Source organism: Maylandia zebra, linkage group LG19 (genome assembly GCF_041146795.1).
Source record: "Maylandia zebra isolate NMK-2024a linkage group LG19, Mzebra_GT3a, whole genome shotgun sequence".
NCBI lineage: Eukaryota > Metazoa > Chordata > Actinopteri > Cichliformes > Cichlidae > Maylandia > Maylandia zebra.
In genome coordinates this window covers 16094369-16122203 of record NC_135185.1, presented here as the reverse complement: position 1 = coordinate 16122203, position 27835 = coordinate 16094369, and the positions used below count along the sequence as shown (strand labels likewise).

General features: G+C 39.9%; 1 protein-coding gene across 5 annotated transcripts in view; it reads left to right on the top strand.

The window, feature by feature from the left end:
* Positions 1–27835, top strand: part of LOC101471592 (leucine-rich repeat and fibronectin type-III domain-containing protein 2) — a 142636-nt gene that overhangs the window by 90468 nt on the left and 24333 nt on the right. For 3 of the 5 annotated variants that reach the window (XM_076877500.1, XM_004559261.5, XM_012921348.4), the window contains one exon: positions 13609–13696. The exons of the other annotated variants lie outside the window; for them this stretch is intronic. The gene's annotated coding sequence lies outside the window, so the exon portion shown is untranslated. The remainder of the gene's footprint in view (positions 1–13608; positions 13697–27835) is intronic. 5 annotated transcript variants of the gene reach the window in all.

Sequence of the window (27835 nt, the reverse complement as noted above, 5' to 3'; positions counted from 1 at the left end):
CGAAGCGGATGAAGCCGAAGCAGACGCTGGACCAGGCGAGGCGGATGAAGCCGAAGCAGACGCTGGACCAGGCGAGGCGGATGAAGCCGAAGCAGATGCTGAAACCGGACCAGGCGAGGCCGAAGACACGGGGGCTGGACCAGGCGAGGACGATGAAGCTGCAGCAGGCGATGAGGCTGCAGCTGGCGATGAGGCTGCAGCTGGCGATGAGGCTGCAGCTGATGGCTGGACGGGCTCCTCGGGCCCCCCAGCTGACGAGGCAGAAGGCTGGACGGGCTCCTCGGGCCCCCCAGCTGACGAGGCAGGACGCTGGACGGGCTCCTCGGGCCCCCCAGCAAAAACAGTCTCAGAACCAGTGGGCACTGGAGCCCCTGGCACACACAGAACAGAACCAGCAGGTGCGGAGACCTCTGGCAGGGACGCAACAGGACCAGCAGGCGCACGGGCCTCTGGCAGGAACGCAACAGGACCAGCAGGCGCACGGGCCTCTGGCAGGGACGCAACAGGACCAGCAGGCGCACGGGCCTCTGGCAGGGACGCAACAGGACCAGCAGGCGCACGGGCCTCTGGCAGGGACGCAACAGGACCAGCAGGCGCACGGGCCTCTGGCAAACACATAGCAGACTTCAGCCGCCCAGAGCATTGACTCTGCTCAGGCAGTGACAGCCGGGTGCAGTCCTCAGCTGGGTTCCTAGCCTCCAGGGGTCCAGAGTAGGCTGAGGGCTGAAACTCAGCCTCTGGGGAGGCCCTGGAGCGCGTCACAGTCTCTGAACTGGCCAGCTTTTTAGGAATGATTACATTATCATGAGGTTTGTTGCTCTGCTTAGAACAAACTGATGAAACACAGTTCCTTTTAGATTGATTTGACTGAGCTTGTTGTACCGGGGTAGCAAGTGACACAGGGTGCAGGGCTAGTGGCTGCTGAACAGGAGGCTGAACTGAGGGTGACTGAAACAATGGTTGGGATGACGACGGTGGTGGAATTGGAGACTGAGCTTGAGGCCGGGCGGCTAACTGAGCTTGAGGCCGGGCGGCTAACTGAGCTTGAGGCCGGGCGGCTAACTGAGCTTGAGGCCGGGCGGCTAACTGAGCTTGAGGCCGGGCGGCTAACTGAATAAACATAGCTCCAGAATAAACAGATCCAGACGGAACAGTCTTAACTCCTGGATCTGAAAAAACATCAGGCGCACAGTCTTCTGAACCAATGGGAAAATAGTCATTCTTAAAACGAAAACTCTTATTTTCCCGAACCGGAGAAACACGAGCTGTAGTGTTCATGTAGCTGGCGTTCGCAGCTTTGGGGGAAACAGTCTGTCTATCCCTTGACAAAAAAGGCGAATGAAGGGAGACTCTGTCACTCACCCTAGGCGGTTGTTTGAGCTGAATCCCAGGCTCCTGCTGGAGCTGTGAGTGCTGGCTGCGTGTTCGCTGCCTCCCTGTTGAAGAGGGAGCGGCGCTGGCGGAATGTGACGAGGGAGGACTCTGCTGTGGCTGCTCCTGCTGTGATGTGGAAATGCTGGGTGAGTCAGGTGGCACGATAATAATCCCTAACATCTTGTAAAAGGCTTGTGCAGGCGTGAGCTGATTGCTTGCAGGCTCGTAGTAATCCTCCCGGGACCGGCTGGAGCGTTTTCTGCAAGGACCTGGGCGTCCGCGGGGAGGAAGCAGACGAGTGGGCCGAAGGGTAGGCTGCCAGTGAGGAACGGCAGCACGGAGGCCCTCCAAGCGCTAGCCGAGTCCCGTCAAAACGGGAGCTGCGCTTCCACGGTGAGTCCGCTGGATCCATTACTGGTCGCGTCGTTCTGTCAAGGCTCTGTGTGCGGGCAGGCAGAGATGAGGATCCAAATGCAGGACTCGGAAAATGGAATGTAACTCAAAAAACCTCAGCTTTATTGCTGGCAGGAAAACAAACAAAGTGAGGACGGAACACTGGAACCAAGAACACACAGGCAAAAACTGATGGTACGACACGACACTGAGCATGGGAAAACACAGGGCTTATATACACAGGGTAGTAACGGGGGAATCGGCAACAGGAGGGAGACACAGCTGGGAGAGATCAGGGCTAACGAGACGGGGGAGCTAAGCTGCACACACTAACATAAGACAAAGACTTTCACAATAAAACAGGAAACATGAATTACTAAACAAGCATGCAGACTTTACACTGAGAGACAAACAGAATAACACATGGAATCTGAACTAAACTAAACGTGAGATATAACTGAGAACAAATCCTTAAGCATGGATAAACAGAAACAAGAAACTAATAATAATCATCATCATCACTACGAGAAGAAAACAATCCATGAAGCAGAAATAAACCAAAACATAATAAACTCAAAATACTGGGTCCAACGGACCCAGAACCGTGACAGTAACTCTAGCAAATTGTTGGTACATGGGACATTTTGTTACACAATTTACTCTTTTATTTAAATATTATGTGTCTAGATGGGTGGGCTCCAGCACCCATGTGACCCTAATAAGGATAAGCGGATAAATGGATGGAGTCTACATGTGAAATTTTTTGATCTGGTTAAAAAAAGGTAAAGTCAACATAATATTTAATAGCAATAAGTGAGTAAAAATGGTTTCCAGTGTGTTTCACTGCTGCAACTGATTGTTGCATTTGACATATGGCAGGAAACACAACATAAAAGTCACGAATGATTCCCAAAATATGGGTACCAGCAAGAGTGAAAGGGATCATTTACAGAATTGTAGTGAAACCAGCTGTGACATGGGTTGTGGAGAATAACTTAATTGTTTCTCATACTCTCATAAGGAAGTATCTTTAAAGAAACCTTCATTTTCATTCTTTGTCTAATTTATATGTCATCACTCAATGTACGCAATATATTTTTTCACTCTTTCTATTTAGTATTTATTTATTTATTGTCATTGTCAAGAACAATGAAATTGCGTTTGGGGCTTCCATACAACCCAAAAAAAAGAAGAAAATAATAAATACCCCTTAAAACCCAAGTGTACATATTTAACCCAGTGTGACTCCAATGCAATAAGACAATCCTTAGCAATAATGTTCGTAGAAATTCAGACAAAGACCTGAGAAACATGACAAAATACAACAATGCAACCCATTCAATATTATTGTACTGTGAGATATGATATCAGATATGATAGTTATCTATTTAAGAAAGGGGGGGGGGGGCAGGAGGGGGAAGAGAATAAAGATATGATGCACCAATGCAGACCAGTTCATTGCTATTAAGAAGTTGGATATGGTTATTGTCCGTGAGAGGGGGGCAGAGAGTTCAGGAGCCTCACAGCCTGTGGATACAGGCTGTTGGCCAGTCTGGATGTTCTGGCCTGTATAGACCTGTACCTTCTCCCTGAGGGCAGCAGATGGAAAAGGTGGCGCGCAGGGTGATGTTGGTCCCGCAGGATACTGTGCACCCTCCTCAGACAGCGAGTGGGGAAGATATTACTGATCTCTGGCAGACTTGTTCCAATAATTCTGCCAGCTTCTTTCACCACCCGCTGGAGTGCTTGCTGATCGGCCTTGGTGCAGCTGGGGAACCACACTAGAAATCCATACGTCAGAATGCTGCTGATGGCACAGTTGTAGAAGTTCAACATCAGAGATCTGGGAATGTGTGCGCTCCGCAGTCTCCTCAGGTAGTAGAGGCGCTGTTGGGCCTTCCGTACAACTGAGGTGATATGGTTGCCCCAGGACAGGTCCTCGGTCACAGTTACCCCCAAGAATTTAAAACTGCTCACCCTCTCCACCGCCTCACTGCCAATGAAGAGAGGCAGATGGTTGTTATGGCCCCTCTTCCGGAAATCTACAATGATCTCCTTGGTCTTTTGGTGTTTAAGACCAAGTTATTGTCGTGGCACCATGACTCTAGTTGTTGCACCTCTGTCCTATAGTTTGTCTCATCATTGTTGGATATAAGTCCAAGCACTGTAGTGTCATCTGCAAACTTAACAATGAGATTGGACGCGCAGGAGGAAATACAGTCATGGGTGAAGAGAGTGTATAGCAGAGGGCTCAGAACACACCCCTGAGGGGCACCGGTGTTGACCACAAGGGTGGAAGAGGTGTTCTTACCCACTCTGACACTCTGTCTACGGTTAGTGAGGAAGTCCACAATCCAGTTGCACAGAGAGGAGTTAAGTCCCAGTTGGTGGAGTTTGGGACGGAGTTTGTATGGCCGGATGGTATTAAAAGCCGAGCTGTAGTCTACAAAGAGGAGCCGTGCATAGGTGTTCCTGTGTTCCAAGTGCTTCAGTAATGTGTGCAGCACTGTGGCGATCGCATCCTCGGTTGACCGGTTCTCCCTGTATGCAAACTGGTGCGAGTCCAGGGATGGTGGAAAAGCAGCTCTGATGTCTTTAATGACCAGTCTCTCCAGGCATTTGGCGGGAATGGGGGTGAGTGCCACAGGTCTGAAATCGTTCAGACATGTGACATTTGACTGTTTTGGGATGGGAACGATGGTTGCTGCTTTGAAACAGGATGGTACCAGTGAACAGGACAACGTTTTGTGGCCTGTTTGCAACAGTTCAGTTGAGCTCAGGCTGTTTTGGCTCCTATCTGTTCAAGGCCCCAATGAGCCCATTCTGTTCTGATTAGTCAGCTTCCAAAAACTGATTTCTGCTGATTCAAGAGACCATTAAAAATATTGTGCATAAATAGTAGATCCAGACCACCTAGGTGCGTTTCATGTGTCATGAACAAGTATCTCTCTATAGTTATTTTATCACAGTCTGATTTTGTTTTTCGGTCTAATTATATTTTAGACAGCTTTTGCAATACAAGTAAATGCACCGTTACTACCCCATTAAAAAAATGAAAACTACCAAAGCTGAACCTCAATCTAGACCGCATCAACTGCAAAGTGAGGTATTTATTCATTAAAATAGCTTTCAAAAAGTGGCCCATCTACCACAGTAGGGAATGCATGTTCACTACAAACAGTCACATAATTTTAAATTCCCATCTGTTGTTATTGCAGTAAAACTGATTTCACAGAACTGATTTGAATCCTGGCAGGTTTGGTTATGCACAAAAACCAGGTTGTTATTAAAAGAAAGGACATACTGTAAGTGGAGTATCTGCACAAGCCTGCACACTGATTTTTAGTTGTTTCAAGTGAGGCTCCTGTGATTGTCAAGAAATCTGTCCAAAGTTGTCCAAACTCATAGATTCTGAATTTTCTATTGCTCTACTCTGGTCCACATTATCACAAAACAACCATCGGAAGAAGTTATAGACAAGCAACAGATCCAAAAAATTCTTTCCATTTTTGTAAAATATACAAAGGGTTGTACTCTTCAAACATGCACATCTAAAGTCTTTGACACTAGAAGTCAGGCTATCAGGAGCCAAACAGACTCCTAAATTGACCACATGCTCAGAGTGGCAATTATAGACGTTTTAATTTGCCAATTTAGCAGCAGGCAGGCTCTCAAAATGTGTTTTCCCTCCCCAGTGCTTCATTGAAAGCTATAAAATAAAAACACTGAAAGTTGCTTAAAATAAATCAGCACCTTTACAACTAATGTAATGGAGCAAATATGCATGTAAATCTGGGCTGGGTAGATTAATTAGAAACATACTAGGAAAAGATTACAATCAAAAATACAATCAAATGGCTGATTTCTCTCTTTAATGAATAATCAAGAAGGAATGTTTATGTTGCTTAGTGAAAATAATATAGCAATCATGGCCTTATTAACTCACTGGCAAATCCATTCATCCATCCATGATGGGGGTAGGGGGTGTGGGGTGGAGTGGGGTTACTGGAAACTATCCTGTTGTTTAGACTGTGGGAGGAAGTTGGAGTACCTGGAAAGAACCCAAGCAAATGTAGGAAGAACATGCAAACTTCACACATCAGAACTGTGAGACAACAGAAGTAGATTCATAAAGTAAAACAAAACAGTCCTAAATCAACCAAAATCTTCATATTTTAGATTCCACAAAGAATCCACAGTGCACGTCAATGTTAGACTTGCTGTTTGATGGTTAGCATTTTAAAAAGAATGTGCTTCATGTGTCCTCTCCAAGCATTTTTTTCAGTCAAGAGTTTATTAGCAAAAAGTGTGATTAAACTGTCTGTGCTCATTAAAGTTGTTTACAATGTCACGAGTATATGTATCTACAGTAGATATGTGTATCTTGCCCAAACACAGGAAAAAAATGAAGGTCAAAAAGACAAATGTTTTAAATTAATAAATATTCTTAGTGTCAGGGAGACAAAGGGTGGAGGCGGTGGTCCTCATTTCTATTCAAGATGGGTGTGCAGAGGAAACTTGGCCAGTTTAAAGTTGAAACCTTGAAGCGTTACCTAATGATCTGAGTCACCTTCACTCCATTTAAATAAACTATATCAATACATATTGAAAAGGGAAGATTGTGTTAGCCTGTTTAAGTTGCTTTGCTGGCTCTTTTCATCTTCTTTTCAAGCTCTTTTGGTTAACGATCCTGGCACCTGCCAATATAAATTAGGACTGCTTTTCACATTTTGAAGCTGTGGATCTGTATTGAGATACCTTTCAGGAGGGAATAAATCCTGTGAGCCATTATAGGCAAAAGAACAAAGTATTTAGCTGAATTGAGGATGTTTTTGGGAGCACTGTTGTCCTGACAGTAGTTGTTGTCATGCCAAAATGACTGAATCAATTTGTGGCATAAGGCCACTTTTGCCCCAGGGATGTTTCTTTTTTTCCTTTTTTTTCAATTTTACACTTCATTTCATTTTTACATTAAACATTAGATATTACTGTCTGCTCAGTGTCTGAATGGCACCAAAGTAACATTACCTGGGGGAAGAAAGATGCACTATACTCATGACAGCCACCAGCCAATATCACAGAGGGATGCATTTTAAACTTAACCTGGCTCGCTGCTGGACAACACATCCACCAACCTCCAAGGAAAAAAAAAAAAAAAAAACTCCAGATGGCCAATCTGACTGTGTCATCCAAACTGGAGTAAACATGCTCATACTTCTCCATGCCTAGACGTCAGGGATATATAACATAGTTTGAAGTTATAAGCAGGCCAAAGAACTTCTTAGCCCACTTTTAGAGTTATTACAGTAAAATAATGAAAGTTGCAGAAGAAACATTTAAATAATAAGCTCACATTATGGGTTAAATACATGTTGATACCCAACCAACCATGGCTTTATCAACCAACCGTCCCTGGCAAAAAGTAAAAGAAATAAAAATATAACTATAATGGATGGAGTAGACTTTTAAAAAAGTGTAATACTTTTATTCATTTGTTGAGTTGGTTGAAATGTGGTGACTCTGAAGGCCAGGGCCAAGTTACAAACTGTTCTCAATTTATGAAGTGGGGTATGGAAACATACACACCTATCACCCACAAAGTGCCAATATAGTAAACTCCAGTACGTATCTGTTGCTTTATAGACAATTGTATGTTGTAATAATAATAGTAATCGTGATAATAATAATATAGGGTTGACACAAAATCATAAGACACACTTTATTCACCTAATGACGCACCAGTGTATGTATGGATGCCATTTGGAAATCACTTCACTGTAGATTTTGCAGTCGTGCTTGGACAGAAAGGCCCTAAAAATAACCGATTACAGAAAAATTGTCAGCTCTATGACAAGTTAAATCAATGAGAGGCTTTAAGATTGCAGTGGAATAGATTAAGTCACCATTATGATCAATTAATGACAGTGGAACAAAAATTACTCCCTTCTGGTTTTGTTCTGTCTGCATTCGTATCATATACAGAATGAAGTAAAGTCTTTGAATGAAATCAATAGGTAGGCACCCAAGAAATGATCAAATCATCAGTTCATAGTATTTGGAATTTGTATGGAAATTTGTTAGAACTGGTGTATGAGTTATGACCAAAATGTATTTTTTGAGATGCCGGTGACCTTTGACCTTCCAACTCTTAAGTGAATTACGGAGGCCAAATTGTAAATAATTTAAAATATTTTTTTGCAGTGTATTTATTTTTATGAATATGATACTGTCGGGCAATCCGAAAACATAATTATTTAGGTCATGGCTGCTGCTATTGTGTAGGTATACACATTTCAAGGTCTTGCTTGAAGGATTCAACACAAGATCCTTGTATGTGTGCTCAAAAGCAGACAAATACCACTCAGTACACATCCCTCACCTGCCTTGCAATTTTCTTCTGTCTGTTATCTCCAGTGCTTTCAGTGTAATGACGAGTGTGTGTGTTCTGAAGCTTTGAAGCTCTTTAAACTGCACTGGCTGGATGAGTGGTCACAGATATGGAGGGGAAACCACACGCACTGCATAATGACAGTGTGTGTGTTTCGATAAACCCTTTTCTCACGGGCACTAGAACCACCCTGGCAGAAAATGTGATTACACTTCTCAGCGGGAGGTGCAGTGTAGCATGTTGTTGCGGGGGGTTTACCTGGCTTGTCATTGAGACCCATGTTTGTCTCTTACCTCAACCCACTAACATCTTTGTGACGCGTGTAAGTCCGAGGCAGATTGCGGAGGAAGAATTTATGTGTGATTTTTTTTTCCTCTGTTGTTTTTTCTTTTTTTTTAAGTTGAACGTGAGTCAGTTAATAATGACTGAATGATGCGTAATGTGGATGACAGGATGACAGCATGTGTTGTAGCCTCACTGGTGTAAACTGACTATTAAGTTAAAGTGAACTGAAATATGAGTGAATGAAGAAACCAACATGCTGTGGTCACAAAGTGGGTTTTTAGTTTGAGCCAGAATGGTAAAAGCCTGCCAGCTCCCAACAGCTCTCGTGACTGAAACACACTTTCCTGAAAAAGAGAAAATGAATAACTCACTTACAGTGTGCCAGAGTAGACATAGTAGATGTATGATAGCTGATATTTAAAGTCTTTCTTTTCTTTTCTTTTTTTTAATGCTTTACATTAATGGTTGAAGATATCCTTTTAGCAAGCCCAACATCTGAAAGCCCATAGCTTTGCCTTTGATGTTTAGGGATAATGCTGGTGTTTCTCTTGTCAACGAATGTTATGAAAAGATCAATAATGCCTTAGTTCCTCTCTTGATATTTTACCAGTGGCTTTTAGTTCCTACTGAAAAACATATCTTTCAAAATGAACGACAAATATACAGTTTCCTCATGTGAAATGGTCAAGTACAGAGCACAAGACACTGTTCTGCAATTAAAATAAGTGGAAGTCTTAGCTTGAAGCACATACTGAAAAAATGGGGTGGGAATGTAAGAATATCCATTTAACTGCCATTGCAATTACTTGGAAAGAACCCCAGTGAGAAGCTGAACGTTAAAAACAAATCCAGAGCTAACCAATGCCTGCTAGAGGAATAAAACTGAAATCTACTTGCAAGTATTTTGGTCATGTCCCCAAGGTGATGATGTTGTGAGCTGAAATCTTGTTTTCATAATGCTTTTTAATATAAATAATATTTGGGGGAGGGTGGAAGAGTGGTGCAGTTTTCACTCCTGTTGTCTCACAGCAAAAGCGCTTCTAGTTTGACTTGTTGGCTGGGTCAGGCCTTTCTCTGTAGAGTTTGCATGTTCTACATGTGCCTGTGTGGACTCTCTCAAGGTCTTTTGGCTTATAGGTAACATACATTTCACAAGGGAATAAACAAGCAAACTTTGTCCGTTTTACTTGTAGTCTTGTAGTACTATTTCATTTTGTCTTATTTCTTAATATGTACTTGGTTGCTCTAATAGTAAAATGATAGAGTAATTGTAGGAGGTAACAGGTAAGAGATACAGCTGATAAATCTGGAATTACAGTAAGTCTAAAAGTATGTTTCTCCGTCCCTATTTTGAATAATATATTTCTTAGCCACTGGCCTTGATAATAACATGAATAAACCCTTCAAATGAATCATAAAACATCTTAATTTGGATATACTTGGTAAAACTTTCCACTGTACATTCTGTCATTTTTGTCAGGCACTGGTTTGGGACACCGTGTGTTTCCAGGTTTCAAGCATGAATGCCAATCAGTGAGCCACGTCTGGAGTTTGAAGCGAACAGAACATTTCATTAAAATCTTCATCAGTCTCTGTTTTGTTCTCATGTTATTTTCTTCCAGACGGCAATCTGTTCTGCCAGACCTCAACTCCTCAAAGTGAAATTTCAAAGAAGGCAAATGAAATGGAATTTATTCATTTTACTTGATGCCATACTGAGATTAAGCACCCAGATTCAATAGTTTGTCTTTCAAATAATGCTACAAAAATCAACAGCCCTATTTAATTGAATATATGGATTCCAAGATTGACCTTCTTTCTTTTTTTAGAACTAGTTATCTTTGCTAGGAACTTGAAAATGCATTATATTACTGACAATTCGTTTTTTCAGTGAGCAGAGTTTTGCTATAATATCCACAATATCCAGATATTTTCATTAAAGACTTGTGATCCCTTTTTCTTATTACCAACTATTAAACAGGAAATAATGCTTCATAGCAAAATCCGATCCATAAAATTCAAACAAAGAACCAGTGAAAAACTTTACATGATAACACATTTGTCTTCAGAAGACATTGGTCTCTAGTGGGTGTTGCAATTATGACAGGGATAAAGGAGGAAGCGGAGTGATATTTTTAGTAACAATTTCTAACCAGCTTCAGCATTGCTGATTGTCTAGATCACAGCCTTCCTCCTCAGTCTGTATTTTCAGGTTCGAGAGGTGATGGTGAAAAGTCATATCTTCTCAAGATCACAGTTTATTTCCTGTTTGGACCTTCATGTTTTGCACTTTTTTCCACTTAGATTCATTCATTTCATTTTTATTTGCTGGTGAAGTTTAGTCACAAAAATCTCAGTTGGGTTTAGTCCAAATACGGATCTTTTACTAAAATATGCCCCTAATGTTGCTATAAGCTACATACGTCACTGAAATCATGCCAAATTGCATAGAGTGTGAGAACATCCTGCACATATCTGTGACATGGCAGTGGCTTAGAAACTACGACATAGTCCTGGGACTAAGAACAAGCTGGTTTTATAGAAACTACAAAGTCTAGACTGTAGGTCAAGGTGGATTTGCCCTGATGATGATACACCTGTTGGTCAGGATTGTTTTGTTCTTGTGTCAAAACCTAATTAAACTTTTCCCATTGCACAGTCACATAATAATATCACTACATATTATGTCCACAATGCCTGAAGATTATTCAAATAGCAGTGAAATGGTTTCTCTGAGCACCTATGACATCAAGCTGTTTTCTTCATTGCCTGCTGGTTCACTAGATTTGATTTCAGCTGCTGAAACAGAATGTCCCCTCACTACCACTTCATTAAGCTGCTGATTTTACATTCATATTAAGTTCATATTTGTAAATGAACTATTTAAAGATCAATTTGATGGTGACTGAAACACGGAAAGAGGAGCAAACAGATTTCAAATGCATTATACATTTTATTAATAGGCTTGTTGTGTTGTTATAATGAAACTCTGCTCTCCTGGCATCTTTGAAAGTCTCAATTCCCTCAGTCATTTTCCAAGCCTGAATGGGCATCACAGCAGGTTATTTGCTCTAAGCAGTGTCTTTAAATGCAGACAGTTAATGACAGCAGGTCAATAATGTGTTATTTGCATTCCCTGGCTGCTGTGCCTTAAAGGCTAATAATGACATTATAACCGGGGAAATCTCAAATGATCAGCATCAACCCACCACACACCTTCTCAGATCATTTCACCTTAAATATTCCAGGAAGTCAGATCAATTCTCTTAGGTAAGTATGTGGTGCATGCTGTGTTTGGTAACACTGAGACTGACAGGTCAAGTCCAACTGGGGACCAGCTAAAAGCTGAGGTTGTTCTTTTTGTAGGATTCCTTGGTCTTGTGACAACTGTTGATGAGCAAAATCTAGCCTGGATGGAAATTACAGCTAGTAGTGCTCTTGGACACCTTCAATTCACCAGCCTGTCATTGTGAGATGATGAGGAAAGGGGATGCAGGAGAAAAATGAACCTGAATGAAACAAGGTGTGTTATGAGACATTGAAGACAGGCAAGAAGAGAACAGTAGATAAAAAGGGGTTTCAGTGAAAGGGAGCATTGACTAGCTATGAAAAGATGGCTACCCGTCCCTGACCCTGGTTCTGCCGGAGGTTTGTTCCTGTTAAACAGGGATTTTTCTTTCTCACGGTCTCCAAGTGCTCGCTCATGTGCTTGGTCATGTGATTGTCTGGGTTTTCTCTGTATTATTGTATAGTCTTTACCTTACAATATAAAGAACCTTGAGGTGATTGTTCCCGTGATTCGGTTCCAGAAAAATACAAAATTGAAACTAGAGAATTTGGATCATTTGGCTTTTGTGTAGTTAGGCAAGATTCAGTAAGAATCTGGTATGAGGCGCTAACCCACACCAGCCCCATTAGGGTCTATTCCCTCCTGTCAGCAGTCTTTCCAGGCTGTCATCTGGTCTTTCCCTGATTGTCACCTGCCCTTTTGCAGCGGTCACTGGATCACTCCAGAGTTCTGATTCAGTAAGAAGGACTAGATGTTACAGTCCCTGATAATGCATTACTTTAGATGGAGAGACTCTTGAGGAAAGGCAGCCCAGAAACTTTGTCGCAGCACGCATCATTGTGTGCCCTGAGCTAGAATCTAATATTGGGTGTGGCTGGCTAAGCTCTAGACTGGGAACTGCTACTGGTTGGATTTGACTGAGTTCCGATCTGGAGACTATGGGGGAGTCTGTACAACAATGAACTTCGAATTGGGTGCTGATGCCCTGAGGACTGTGGGGATTCTCCTGCCTCTGGACTTCAATTGACTGATTTGACTTACTTATTAAAAAGCAAGAGAGAAGTGATACTCCCTAAAGGATAAGTGGAATACCAATATGTTTGTTATCAATGTAGAAAAGAAAGAGTCATTAATTTTCTGAACATCACTTACAGCAAGACCATGTTTTCAAAGCACACTCTTAGAGATTATATTGTTCACTGTAGAGGGCATATAATGCACGTAAGAACAAAAAAATGGTTATGCATGATATCCTGCATTAAGTCTGTAATGCAGCACATACATGAATCTGTGCCCAAACAGATTCATAGACACGCATTCAAACACACCCACACTCTTACTCCCACAGACGGCAAAGACATAGCACAGCTTCCAGACTGTGTGTTTAGAAAGGCAAACAGCTTGTAGGGACAACTGGTCGCAAAAAATGAAAGAAAAGAGACAAATAATGTGCATTAAGTCATTGCAGAGATTATAATGTCACTCGGGAGCTGCAGCCCTGCACAAACACCCTGCTGTGCTCTATTTCAATAATTTTCCATAAACCAATCTAATCTCCCTCCCTCCTACACTGTGCTTTAAGAAGATTTTATAGGCTTTTGTTTGAGAAGCAGATAATTCCTTATAAATCATAATAGCGCTCCCTGAATTGTAAAAGGTTTCTCAGCTTAGTGGCATGATTGGTTCACAGCAAGTATGCATGATAACACCTATATTGTTTCGCACAGACATATATCTGACATGTACGATATGAAGTGTGATTCGTCACCGCATGTGTTCTTCCTAATTAAAATAGTCCTTAGCAGAAGTATATTGCAATTGAACTTTGGTGACCTTTTCATTTTTGGCTTCTTATATACTTCTCTTTTATTTTGTCCAGGCTAATTCTTCACCTTGCACTTTGAGTGTGAATGTGTGGCCTTGAGATATTTCCAAGGGACCATATGGCAAAATACCGCACAATATAGGTAAGATTTGATCTCGTTTTGTCAATTTTTGTGTCGGAGACAGGAATAGTTTTAGTCCTTGACCTTTCTTTTCCCAGCACACATACAAAATGAGGGCTTGGCAGGATATCCACTATTCAAAAGATATTTAATCCAATAAATATTATGGAAATGTAAGAAAGACATGATAGTGCACAGTGTTTCTTTTTATAGTGTATGTAACCTTTCTCTCAATGGCTAAAAAAGAAACTACAGTGTTTAATACCCTGTAGTTTCTTTCAGTGAATTAGCAGCTATGTCAACATATTCGACTGTCTCATTAAGTGTATAGCTCACTGTCATCAAGTGAAACCTCTTTTCTCTCATTTCCATTAAATTCATTCCCACATACAGCTGTTACCCCATACCTAAATGCCCTGAGTAGGAAATCCCAATTTGACTCCTACCAGACTCTTACAGCCATTAGTGAGCATTTCTTTTCTTCAAAGTCTTGAAATAAAGTGAAACTGTCAAAATATATCCTAAAAATTTCCATAACAGATGTGGAGAACATAAACAAGTCAAACAGTCTAATAACACTGCCCTCCACATATTAGGCCTTGCATATTATTTAGTCATTGCAGGCACAAAGTATTCTAGTTTTCACCTGTCATGTACATAGCCTGTCTTAGCTGCCAAAAAGGTGAATTAAATGGACTTAAAAGTGTTGCGTTCTTGCACAATTAACCACCTACCAAAACGTGTGTGCTATATTTCTGTTTTTACAGAGTAATTTTTAGTATGGTCTGTCGGTGAAAAGGTTTAATAACTACATTAACATCATATTGATGATCTAAAGTGACGCACCACCAATTTTACACACACACACACACACACGGGTCATTGCTCGTAATATTACTGCTGTTCACTTTGTGAAAATAGTTGCATAATATCTTCAGTGACTCAGCAGGGAGCTTTTCGAAGTTTGAAAGAGAAAACCCTGATGATTTCTAAATTCAGAGACAAATGCCTACAAAGTAAATGTAAGGTGGGTAAATACATAAGCAGTGAGATGATATTATTTGGATGCACTGTGAGAAATATTCCACCAATTTTGCATGTCAGAGTACATCTACTCAGGAAATTATTACCCTGCATTTGAAAACAATTGAATATCTTCTGAGACCCTGCAGAACTTTGACAAAATTACTCGATAGATAAACAATCCTATTGGCTGAGTGTTCATTAAAGTGTTATACCGAAACATTCACAATAGCAAAGGAGAAACCATTCAGCTTTGCTCCAAATCAGTCTCAAGGTTGCCTGTGTTACATTTTTGTCACACACCTACCTATTCATCTTGATTTTCTTGTCTGAAGTCCCTGTGAAATATGAATACAAAAATGGGCAGTAACTGTCTGTTTCCAGTGAAACTACGACAGTCCCGCTCCTGACAGAACAATGTTGACACAATAGCTATTCGGGGGCTTTAAGCGTTATCACATAATCTTGATCAGCAGATGGAAGTGCCCACTTGTTCAAATTTATATTTGAGTTACAGGGTGATGCACAAAGCACTCAAAGAGTTATCTGGAGTGATTTTTGGATTGACAGACTTGGAATTATCATAGAAACAAGCATTAAGAAAGCCAATGTTAAGGATGCCAATATCATGCCTATACAATTAGTATAGGAAAAAATAAACACCACTTGCTGTTTCCACCACAGACTCTCTATATAGGTTCATGTATTCATGTCCCACCAATTAATTACACTGATTTGCAGTTTTTAGACTGTACCAACTTTAACTTTTCCAGCTAAGGTCCCAAATTGGAAGCAGCGAGACTAAAGTAAAAAAAAAAAATGTAAAAACTTACAGTAATGCAAACAAAGATGAATTCACACGTGAGCAAATGTTAGATGATTAAGCTACAAGGAATGCAGGAGGGATAGCAAGTGTCAATCAATCACCACATACCAAGCGTCAAAGCCTTAACTTCCCAGTAATAGTACAACAATATTCAAAATGACCTCCGCCATCAAACAGGGAGATGCTAAAATTAGCCAATCAAGATGGTAATGACTTGTTGAAAAAGAGGGTGACTAGCTGTGATTATTCTGAATGGAGTTCATTTGGTGTGAAGGATTTTTTTTGGTGTCAATATTTAGTAGCTGTTCAGTCTGAAACACAATCAAATAAAAATGCTGATTTTGCAAATAAATTCTTAAGGGAACTATGCAAAGTTTTCCTGGGTCAGGGGTCAGCAGTTAGCTGACTAACTTATTTGCCTTATTTCTTGTATATATGCTAAAGTTAGTGTTCCAGGTTGCTTTTTATTGCCTAAGTAGGTATCAGTCTACTCAAAAATCACACAAGAATGTTCTCCAAATGTTAAATTCCTTTAAAGGTTAAATTCCTGACCAACCTAAAGAGTTACACAACTGACTGAGAAGGATTACTTAGAAGGAGTTGGAACAGGGACGTAACTGAAAATTAGTGCATTTAGTCACTTTAGTGATACACTGACTAAATACTTTTAATATAGCATTTTAGTTTGTATTTGTATATTTGACAACTCAAATTATTTCTCAGTTTAGGACATATTTGCCCTCTCTTATACTTACTCACAGAGCTTTTTTTTAATTTTTTTAATTACTTGCACAATGGGATTCTGATGGCTATAAATGTGCTGAAAAAACTGACAGTGTGCATACTATGAACCATTTGTAGCTGTCTGATGAGTTGTTAAATGCAGACACCCATTATTCCACCTATACATCTGAATATAACATTAAACGTATGAAGAGGTTGCAGGTGCAGCAGAGTGTGATGATGATTATGGGTGCGATTCTATGATTATAAATGCTTCAAAATGAGGCTTCTGCTGTGAAAGTGATGTCACTGAGCATCAGTCTGGAGCCTCTGTGAAAGCTGTCCTACTTTCTTGATGCACACTTTAAATCCATCATGATATGCAGGAGATTCAATGCGATGCTCTTAGGCTTTTGACACTTTATTCTGGTTCACTCAGAAGGAAATGAAGCTCGTGAAAAAAATAGAGATATTTGAAGACATGCAGAATTATTTCCACTTTTTCTATTTTTATATCATTACTTTCTCCATTTGGCCTCAGTCTTAGTAAGCCCTGCAATGAAACAAAGCAATGCTTACATTCAGAGCTGCGGGGGATTTGTTTTCATCCAAAGTACGTCCAGCTTAGAGCATACAGTACTTAAAGAGAATGGATTTGTGTCTGGTTTTTGTTGGCACTGAGAGAATCAAACTGTTACAAATCATTTGAAGCTGGTACTTTGGCTCTGACATACCTTTTTTATACATCTAACACAGGTTTGGATTGGATGGATTTAATACAGTGTAATGTGATTATATTAATGCCCATAATATAAAGTAAAGTGCAGTTGTACAAGATGATTCATAGGTGTCTTTTGTGACGTGGAAGATGGTGCGTCACATATTTTCATTAATATCTTTTTTTGGTGAAAAGGAAACTCCTGAGGCTGAGAAAATAAAACACAGATAGATGAGGACATATTTTTAGACCTCACTGAGTGAAAGCTTGCTAAATCATTTTTGACCAACAGTAAGGGGAGCCGACAAGCTCTGACTCAGTAATTGCATTCCTCTTTGGAATGTCTCTGGAAATCCATCATGCATTGTTTCTGTTAGTTCCCCCTTTTCATCCCAGGATTCCAAGAACACTGAAATGTTAATGGAAACTGTTGGCACACATGCTACAGATGTTAACTTTCAAATTACAGGAGCCTTGCTATAGTCAGATAACATCTACATTTTCTCTTGTACTTAATTGCAATCTGCTTCAAATTAATCATCTGATAACTAAGTAAGATGAACAAATGTACAATAAGTATCACAACCTCCAAGCTGTAATTTATAATGAATATTCTATATAAACTTTAAGCCCAGTGGACATGTGCATTGTGAAGGAAAGCAGCCATCACCCAAATCCACATCTACTAATCCCTGTGCAGAACTTCTTGGCTCTCTAAGAGTATATCTCCTATCTTTTTGTAGGAGTCTTTGCTTTGCAAGTTTAACGTTTTGAATAACTCACAACAGTGACGAGCAGAAATTGTAGCATCTAAAATGGTAGATGTTTTCCATGTTCTTTGTTGCTAGCTTAGCATACAAGAGGCATAGGGAAATGTGGTTAACCTGGGTTTGTCAACAATCTAATGCTCACTAAAACAGAAAAACAGCCCGCTGAAACACAAAAATCACACAAAAAGAAAAATCTGTCAAATGTATTTGCTATTCTCTAACATGTTAAGATTGGCATGGTCTTATAATGTAAGTTAGCTAAGCTGACTTAAACAACCTCTGTTTTCTATTGTGAATGACAATTTTAAGAAATGCAAATATGTTTGGAAAACAACCTATCAAAGGAGCTTTGATTTGGTGAATCCTCTTGAAAATTTGAGAAAGAGGCCTCTGTTTCTTCCCATGGCTCCCTAGGAAAACCTAACCACTTATTATTTCTGCCTGAAAATATGATATGCCATGACAGAGTAGATTTTGTCACAGTTAGGTTGTCAGGATTGAATCTGTTCACAGCCTAAAATTCAAAACACGTCTGCTGCTACAGTCACAGATGTTACACAGAAGTACTGAATGGATGAAAACAGGTGGTCATCATCATCAGTGTGTAAAATTAAAATCAATTTGATCTTGTAAAATAATGCACTCTATCTACTAAGTGCCATAGCAGTACACCTATTTTACAGGTCTTGGAAATTGTCCATGTTTGGCTCTTTCTACTACCATTCAAAGTACAAATCAAGGCTTCTAGCTTGAAAAAAAACCTCCTCACACATACTTGGTGTGAACACACTCTGAGTGTTTGTGTCTTGCAGCTGAGCAGCCACATGCATCGGCAGGAAGAAAGAGGCAGGTGTGATGACAGGAGGGAGGGCTGGTGGTAGAGGGGGGTTGGGGTGATCAGGAAATGGTGTAGGGAAATCTAATTTATTTTTCATACGCTGCTGAGATGGAATGTCATATATCATGCTATGCAGCAATTTTGTGCCAGGCTCACAAAAGATGAAAGAAAAGTGATCAAAGATACCGAGGGAGAAGTCAGCTGCTGGAGTTGCTATGGGATCCACTTCCAGTGAGAACAACATAAACTGTGTTGAATTACTCATCCAGTCGCTATTGGTTTTTAGTGTGGCACAATTCACTTCAAACATCAATGTTAGAAACTTCAACAATCTAACATCCTTTGGGTGAAGCATACACATTTTCTTAGATACGCAATGCTTTTACATTTTTATTGCATAATCAGAGATAAAAAGATTGAATGAAAATTGGACTAATCTACAGACAGAATGAACTAGATGTGTTAAAGAAACATCTGCACTGCCTTTTGATTGAAACTTAAAAAAAGAAAAAAGAAAAAGAATAGCTTGCTAGGTTTTATTTAGACCACAGACTGTGTATAAATAAGCCCATGTTTAATGGTCATCAGATTTGCATTGCAAACACAGCCTGAATATACACTTGCTGGCAACTTCTATTGTATTGAAATCTGAAGACTGTGGAGTGCATTTGAGTAAAGTCAACTCATGGTCTTTCTCAACAAGCTCATTTGAAATGATTTGAGCTTTGAGCTTCGCCACATGTCAAGAAAATATTCCCACACCATTACACCACCACCAGCAGCCTTTGAGACAAGACAGGACTGATCCATGTTCGTTATGTCAAACTACGGGTTTGAATTTTGTTGCAAAAATCAAGACTCAACAGACTAGGCAATGTTTCCAGTCGTCTGTTGTCCAATTTTGTTGAGCCTGAGTAACTTGTAGCCTGCGTTTCTTATAACTGACAAGAGTGTCCAGATATAAGAAAGAGGGTTTTATATGCTGTGAGGTTAAAGATGCTCATCTGCATACCCTGGTAGTAATAAGTATATCTGAGTCTCTGTTGCTTTCCCATCAACTTGAAAGAGTCTGACCATTCACCTCTGACCTCTGGGATCAACAAGGCATTTTATTTCCAGAGAACTGCTTCTCACTGGATATTTTTGCTATTACAGCCAATTCTCTGTAAACCCCAGAGATGGTTCTGTGGGAAAGTAGATTGTAGATCAGCACTTTCTGAGTTGCTTAGACCAGCTTGTCTGGCAGTAACAACCATGCCATGTTCAAAGTCGCTCAAATCACCTTTCTTTCCCATTCTGATTCTGCTCAGTTTGAACTTCAGCAGGTCGTCTTGACCATGTCTACATAACTAAATGCAGTGAGTTGCTTCCATAAGATTGCCTAATTAAATATTTATGTTAACAAGCAGCTGACAGTAACAGTAACAAGTGTACCTAATGAAGTGGAAAGTGAGTGTGGATAAGTTTATGGCAAATCTGGTCTTCTCCTTGTTTGATCCTAAGTAAATACTTTCCTTATGAGGTGACAGTCTGTTTCACACGTTCAGTTTTGTAAGTAATAAACCCCACTGGAAAAAAAAACAAGTTCACCATTTGAAAGTCCCTTGGGTTCCCACATCATGTCTGATTTCAAAATACCCAGGTGATGATAACCAAAACATTCAGCTCAAAGCTATCAGGTGAAATTTCACTAACCATGTGGTGCATCTTTATTCTGTGGTTTAGATACAGACTCTTCTTTATGTGTGAAGATCACTTGATTTTAAGGCTAAGACATGGAGTGAGTGAGTTTAAAACAAACCAAATGAAACACTTTCCCATAAACTGAGAAAATGTAATGGCAGTAAGTGATTAAAATGGACAAGGAAAAACCTTTTCCTCGTTTCAGCCACACACATTGTTTCTATCACAAACCACTTTCAATTATTCTGCAAAGCTGCTGCATTTTTTAGTTTAATTATTAAACCATTGATGCTTCTGAGAGCTTTCAAATCTCCAAACATACCAAGGAATTGGCTGTGAATGTTGGCTTCTATGGCTTTTATGGCTCCTTTACTGTGTATCCTTTATGTGCTTTTTTTTGTTGTCGTCGTTGTTGTTGGCCTTGGGTTTTTTTGTTGGGTTTTTTTGCCAGTTTGTTCTGCTATAAAACCATTCTGCAAAATAATAATTTTCTATACAGATCTAACCCTATTTTCTCCCAACTTCCAGGGGACCACAATTGTGGCTCAAATGCGATACTGACCACTCTTTATGAAGTTGAATGACCCATCATCGATATTAACATAGTAAAAAAACACAATACAACCACCCATGCCACTCCTTTTCAATTACTTTGGTTTATTTCTACTTGCAGCTCCTTATTGATTGGCTGCAGCATTCCTCTTTCTAACCTTTTCCTTTTTTTTCTGCTTTGAGAATTTTCTCCGCCTTACTACACTCCAGAGGTCAACCAATTACAGTATCTATATCAGGCTTAGAAGCTCTTTCTACTTCACTGGCGCCATGGAAAATGTTCTGATCTGCCCCATGTTCCACGTTATGATTTCCAAAGGAGATATCAAGATACATGTAGAGTATAGAGCATACAGCATCTTCACTGCAAGAAATGTCCTTTTAGCAGGCCATTTGTTCTCTCATGCCTAGTTCTTTTCTTCCCCCCGCTGATGTAGTTTGCTAGTGGGTGTGTTATTATCTTCAAACGAACAACTGATATGCATTTTGAACAAGTGTAATGTTACCCCACTGCCAGATACGGTACATCAGTCTAGTTTTCAATAGTACTAGATTAATTGATTGACTGATGCTTTTTTTTTTTTTTTGCCCAACACAACATTATTGCAGATCTAATTATCAAGGAACAACACTCAGCAAACCCACACAGCTCTTGTCTTTTGCTTTATGAAGATGAATAGAAACTAAATTAGTGAGGACTGTGGGTGGGTGTAACACTTGTTTTATCCCTATTCATTCTTTTCATTACTACATTCTGTCGCCTTCGACATTGCCCACGTCTGGTGCAACAAAATAAAAGTCTTTGAGTCTGTGTCAGAGCAACATGAATTTAATGAGCTCAAAGGTTTGCATTACTGATGGGTTTTTTTCTTTAAAGTGGACCTAATAAGCTTTTACATATTTTCTGCAAAATACAGTATATCCTCTCACAATGGTTGCTGCTCCTATTAAGCATGGAAAGACTTTATCCAAATATTGACATCAATGTATGCCATTATAGGGGAAAATGTCAGGCTTCAGACTGTTTTAAATGCTTGATTTCATACATGTTTTTTCCCTCCTTGAATCTGTTTGATGTTGTCAGAGGGAGTATCCCTAATGTGGCGATTTGAGCACAGAAACTACATTTGTGTATCATGCAAAGTAACTTTTGTAAAGTCCAAAAATAAAATGTGAACTTGTCTCCTTTAAGATCTGTTGATTTCAAAATATCATCTTTATATTCAGATTCAGATTACTGATGACTGTTTTGGTATTTCACCTTTGGTAATTAAAAAAGAAGTGTGAGATCAGACTACAGGCACAGATCTCATTTGTCACCCTTAAATGTTTCGTTTTTTACAAGTCAGTTCAATGTTTAGGCTCGAGGATCTTTGTGAAATTTGGATAAATAATTAAGCGGCATCAGTGCTGTCTTAGAGATATCACATTTTAATTGAAAGCATGCATAACAAACCAGAACCAATGACTTTTTAAGACAAGTGTTTACAAGAAATACACCACAGAGTTGTATCATGGGAAATGTAAGTCCCAGTGTTCTTGGAGTTTAACACAGTCTCATTAAAGAGAAATTGTCTTTTCTTTTAAAGTGTTTTGGTTTTTGCTTCTTAAAATTCAGAAGCAGAAAAAAGTTGATGGAAAATAAAGTTTCCAAGTAGAATTTTTATGAAATGTCATCCACATTGTGGCTGACTGGTGTAGTTGTTATTGTCGTTATGAAGACATCAGCAAGTGCAGCTTCAAGTGACGCCTTTGAAAATCCAGAGCACAAAACGCGTTCTTGTGTTTAACGACGGATGTAGTTATCATCACTGAAAGGAAGTCATTAAAACCAGAAAAATGTAATGCAGACTGACCTGACTGTTCTTCATTTTAATCCTGGAAAACCCATCAATGCATTTGAAATGACCCTTTTACACAATTATTGCCATATGCCTCTAAATTGGAGTTTTCAGCAGTGCTTCATAATACAGGCAGGTATTTTGTAGAATCAAGTTTCTGTATATTATAACTATTTCAAGCTGGAAGTTGATCTAAACCAGGGGTAGGCAACTCCAGGCCTCGAGTGCCGGTGTCCTGCAGGTTTTAGATGTTTCCTTGATCAAACACAGCTGATTCAAATGGCTAAATTACCTCCTCAACATGTATTGAAGTTCTCCAGGGGGCTGGTAATGAACTAATCATTTGATTCAGGTGTGTTGACCCAGGGTGATATCTAAAACCTGCAGGACACTGGTACTCGAGGCCTAGTGTTGCCTACCCCTGATCTAAACGTATTATTTATGTAGTTAAAAATTCAAAATCTTCAAACATTTCCAACATTATTTTCTCATCCTTTATGGGGCGATCATGGCTTAAGAGTTGGGAGTTCGCCTTGTAATCGGAAGGTTGCCGGTTCGAGCCCCGGCTTGGACAGTCTCGGTCGTTGTGTCCTTGGGCAAGACACTTCACCCGTTGCCTACTGGTGGTGGTCAGAGGGCCCGGTGGCGCCAGTGTCCGGCAGCCTCGCCTCTGTCAGTGCGCCCCAGGGGGGCTGTGGCTACAATGTAGCTTGCCATCACCAGTGTGTGAATGGGTGGATGACTGGTTGTGTAAAGCGCTTTGGGGTCCTTAGGGACTAGTAAAGCGCTATATAAATACAGGCCATTTTACCATTTTAGTCGCAGCAGGGGTCACGAAGCTCAGTCAAGGTGACGTTACAAACCCAGTTTTAGTTTAATACAGCAGGTCTTCTTACTTGATCAAAGCAGATGAATATTATTATTGCAGCATTCAACTGGAACAACAACAAGAATATTTCTTTATCGCTTGATGTAATTACTTATTACCACGGGATTACTTTGTGTTTTATTGACGTGTGATAATTAATGAGATTCAGTCCACAAATGAAACCCTCTGCAGCGGCACCCATCAGCTAAAGAAATTTGAATCAAACTAGGCCATCTCTGTTGCTCAAACCTGTTGCACACATTGAAGAGTTTCTGAAAAAGAGGAGAATTAATCAGCGCTAAGTTTTTGATCCCACTCCCCTATTCAGTGTGACAACCCCCCCGGAGCTCAGCTAATGCTGCTAAAATTTGCACAAGCGGGCATGTGCTTTTGTCAGATGTGTTTTTCTCACTTTGGAGAGGAAGAAAAGTTGTTTTGCTGTTTAACACAGAGTCAAAAGGCAGAAGATCAATCCTGATAAGAAAGAGCATCTTTTTTGTGATACTGTATCGTTTTTTTCCTCGTGGGAAAAGTGCATGGGAAAAATTGAGCACTTTTTCAAAAAGTGTCTGATTGAAATGACAGACAGAATAAAAAAAGGAACTAACTGGTGACAAATCCTCTTTAGTATATGAGGCCAGATGTCTCTTATGGTGCTGGAAAATATATTGTACAGTTATCAGAGTCTATGAGATTCAAATGCAGTGAGGACAAGAAATAAACCAACACAGAAAATCGAATCTAATTTAAATCTGAAAAGATGAAGAGAAGAAACACCACGAACACTTAACTACAAACATAATTCACAGGTGACATGTCCTCAGCATAGATTTTCAAAGTTAGTAAGATTTGTTCTCTTTAAAGTGAAGAAAGAATTGTTCCAGATCATTAATATTGTTAAAACATTTAAAGGACTCCTTTAAAAAGAGAACAATAAGGTACAAAAGAGCTAGAGTTTAGAATCAAACTGCTTTACGTGGTGCAGGAGTATAGGATTTTTGAAGTACTGTGCATCAATGACATCCTTCTGAGGGTACCTTGTCAAAAGAAGCAGTGAGCATCCAGCAAGGATCGATAAATGGATTTCAGGAGGCCTCCAGACTGAGTTTGACAGTACACACACTGCTCTTTCTGACACTTGCTTTGAATGTTGTATTTCAATCAATATACTTTACTGAATGGGCATCTATGGTCAGCACAATCATCCCCACAGCTTATCGAGCCACAGTGTGCATTATGTGCTCTGCAGCTGTAGTCGTAAAACCCAATTTTCATACTGATACTAATGCTACGTGTGATTTATCATTAGTCAGACCTTAAAGGATTATACCATTTGAACCATGGTGGTAATGCAATCGTAAAAAAAAGCCTGTTTGTTGTTAAGATAAATTAGTAGAACCTAGGCCAGACTTTATTTTGAAATGGTTACTTTTAGACATCTGTTTTCTGAACTGTGATGCAGCACAGGAAGAAGAGAATGTAGTGTGGAGAGAGCTGAATTAGAAATTTAACTCTAACAGATGACGCCAACAGAACAAAACAAAAAAAATAAAAAAATAAAAATAACAGAGTTGTGCCTTTGCCTTTGCTGCCTCCAGTATCACAAGTTGATTATATACTGGTGACACCACAAAGCCCACAGAGTTCAGAGGTGGGGAGACTCTGAAAAGTATTTATCTTCAAGCCTACTATAATTTTCCTGCTACTGTTTATTTATTTATTTGGATGTATATGCGCGCAAGCCTTCACTGATGGAAGATGACAAAAAGAGGCATCAGCATCTGTGACAGGGACGTTCACTATATCACTATACAGAATATGCAGCAAAGTGCATCTCACATCAAAGGGACGATTCTCCAAATTGCTGCCAGCTTTAATCATACGTCACTTTGATTTCTTTCATTATCTTTTATTATTGCTGATACTAATTAAAATGGACTCTTATCAGACTTTGAAAGGAAATCACATATTGAATAAGAAACAAGAAACAAAAGTTAATCCTTTTATTGTAGCAGGAATATTGGCTTTCTGAATTTCATGCAGATTATTTTGATTTGATGGGAATCTATTCTAGCAGCTCATCTTCAAACACATTTGAAACATCCTTCATTCTCCCTACAATGGAAGATTCACATCAGACATGTTCCTGTTTGACAAAAAGCTGGCTGACAGCTGGCTGATTACTTTTGTGCCCTTCATATTCTCCCCCCGTTGTGTACCTCTGTCCCAGGCATATTTCTCTTCAATGAGTTCTACCTGTCAGCCATTTTGCAAACATGTAGACTCATTGTATATGAGGGACCCTATTTCAAGCCTCTTGTCTCTCATTCAGCAAGCTTAAACTCTTTAACACATGCAGTATGAATTATATAACAATTCCCCATATGGACAGTCTTCTGAATAGCCACATATTTTCCTGGCATGAGTGTTTGCGAGCCACAAATGGAGACTAATCACCTCATATCATATCTGTCAACAGACTGATTAGCTTTCTCTCAGTCTGAGGATAGGCTTGGGTTAAATTTATATTTGTTTACAGTTCTTGGTATTTGTTTTATCCTTCTTGCAGTGACAGATGGGTGGAGTTTAGCACTTTAGAGTTCTCCGTGTTGGGTAAAGTTTGGATTACAGATGGCAGCATTAATTCCTCTTGCAAACACTTTCCCTCTGACTGTCTAGACATTTCATGTGCTTGCATTGTTTGAGCAGGTCAGCCAAAATAAGTAAAGCTTCCACTTCCCTTACTGTGAGGTCAGTAGGTCAGATAAGGTATCCCTATGAGATCTAAGCCAATGTCAGTGATGACCCCAATTTGAACCCTGCACTCAATCCTTAGGGTAAGGACTAGGGATGGAGGCAGCATTGACGATAACTCGGACTTCAGAGATCGAACAATGGAAAATAAAAACTTCCAACTGATGTTGAATAACAAATACATGGGCCACTGAGACTGGCAAGTGCTACATTATTTGTCAGTTGGCCAATAGTAGTTAATAAGGTCAATATACTTTATATCAGTGTATGACTGGAATATATGAGTTAATTTCTGATCATTTCAGACTTTACAGCTGCTGGAAGATTTTGTATGATTTCATCTTATTAGAAAAACATACTTTAAGAGTTGTGGCATGGTAATCTTAATACACTGATTTAAAAGGAGATCACTCTGTAGTGCATTTTGTTATTTTTGTCATGTTTCAGACTTGTTTTAAAAATGAATTATCTTATCAGTCTACATGATTTTGTTAAATACAAATCCTAATGGTCCTCGAGATTAACAGGCAAAGTACAGACTGGAATTTGTTGCAGGGCCAACAAATATCTACGGGAAAGAATTCATGCTCACCTTCACGTCTGTGGCTACCAGCTAACCGAACCACACACATGTCTTTGAGAGGAAGCTAAAGTAAGATAAGATAAGATAAGATAACCTTTATTAGTCCCGCGTGTGGGAAATTTGTTAGGTTAAGGCCACTGACCTTTGCCAGTGCCATCTTACCCTTCCAACCATACATACATTACAACATCACATGGGGAAGACAGGTCAGAGAGGTATAACAATGGAAAATGCACAACATGAGGAAAGACGAGGAGAAAAAATAACTCCCCCCAGACTGAGCTCCAACAGGGAGATCATCCCAAAGGGTTGGTTCCTGCACAGTCATCTGTAAGGTTTACAGAAAGTGGCGTGGAAATGAGAAAATATTCAGTACCTCTTTTATGCAAGAGGTCAGAGAACATTGACCAGACTGCTTCAATCTAATAGAATCAAAACAGTCATTACAACCAAGGTAGCAGATAAGCTACCACTACAAAAACTATGCCGGTAGCAATCTGCAATCTACAGTCCAGATTCACACACCAAAACTAATGAATATGGAGAACTGAGACTTGAAGCATTTTCTAAACTATGTACATCATGTATTATCCTAAATAACCATATGATTGCCACTCTTACGATGCCTTTAAGTAGTCAGAGGGCCCGGTGGCGCCAGTGTCCGGCAGCCTCGCCTCTGTCAGTGCGCCTGTGGCTACAATGTAGCTTGCCATCACCAGTGTGTGAATGTGTGTGTGAATGGGTGAATGACTGGATATGTAAAGCGCTTTGGGGTCCTTAGGGACTAGGAAAGCGCTATATAAATACAGGCCATTTACCATACAGGCCATTTACTTTGTACTTTGCTAAGTAGCACCTTAGCTTGTTATGGACAATTTCCCTTTTTTTGTTATATAAGCTATTCATCATTAATCAGGTTCAACCAGTTCTATTCTTTGACATTTGACAGTGTTGCTTTAACCATTTAAAACATCCACATTA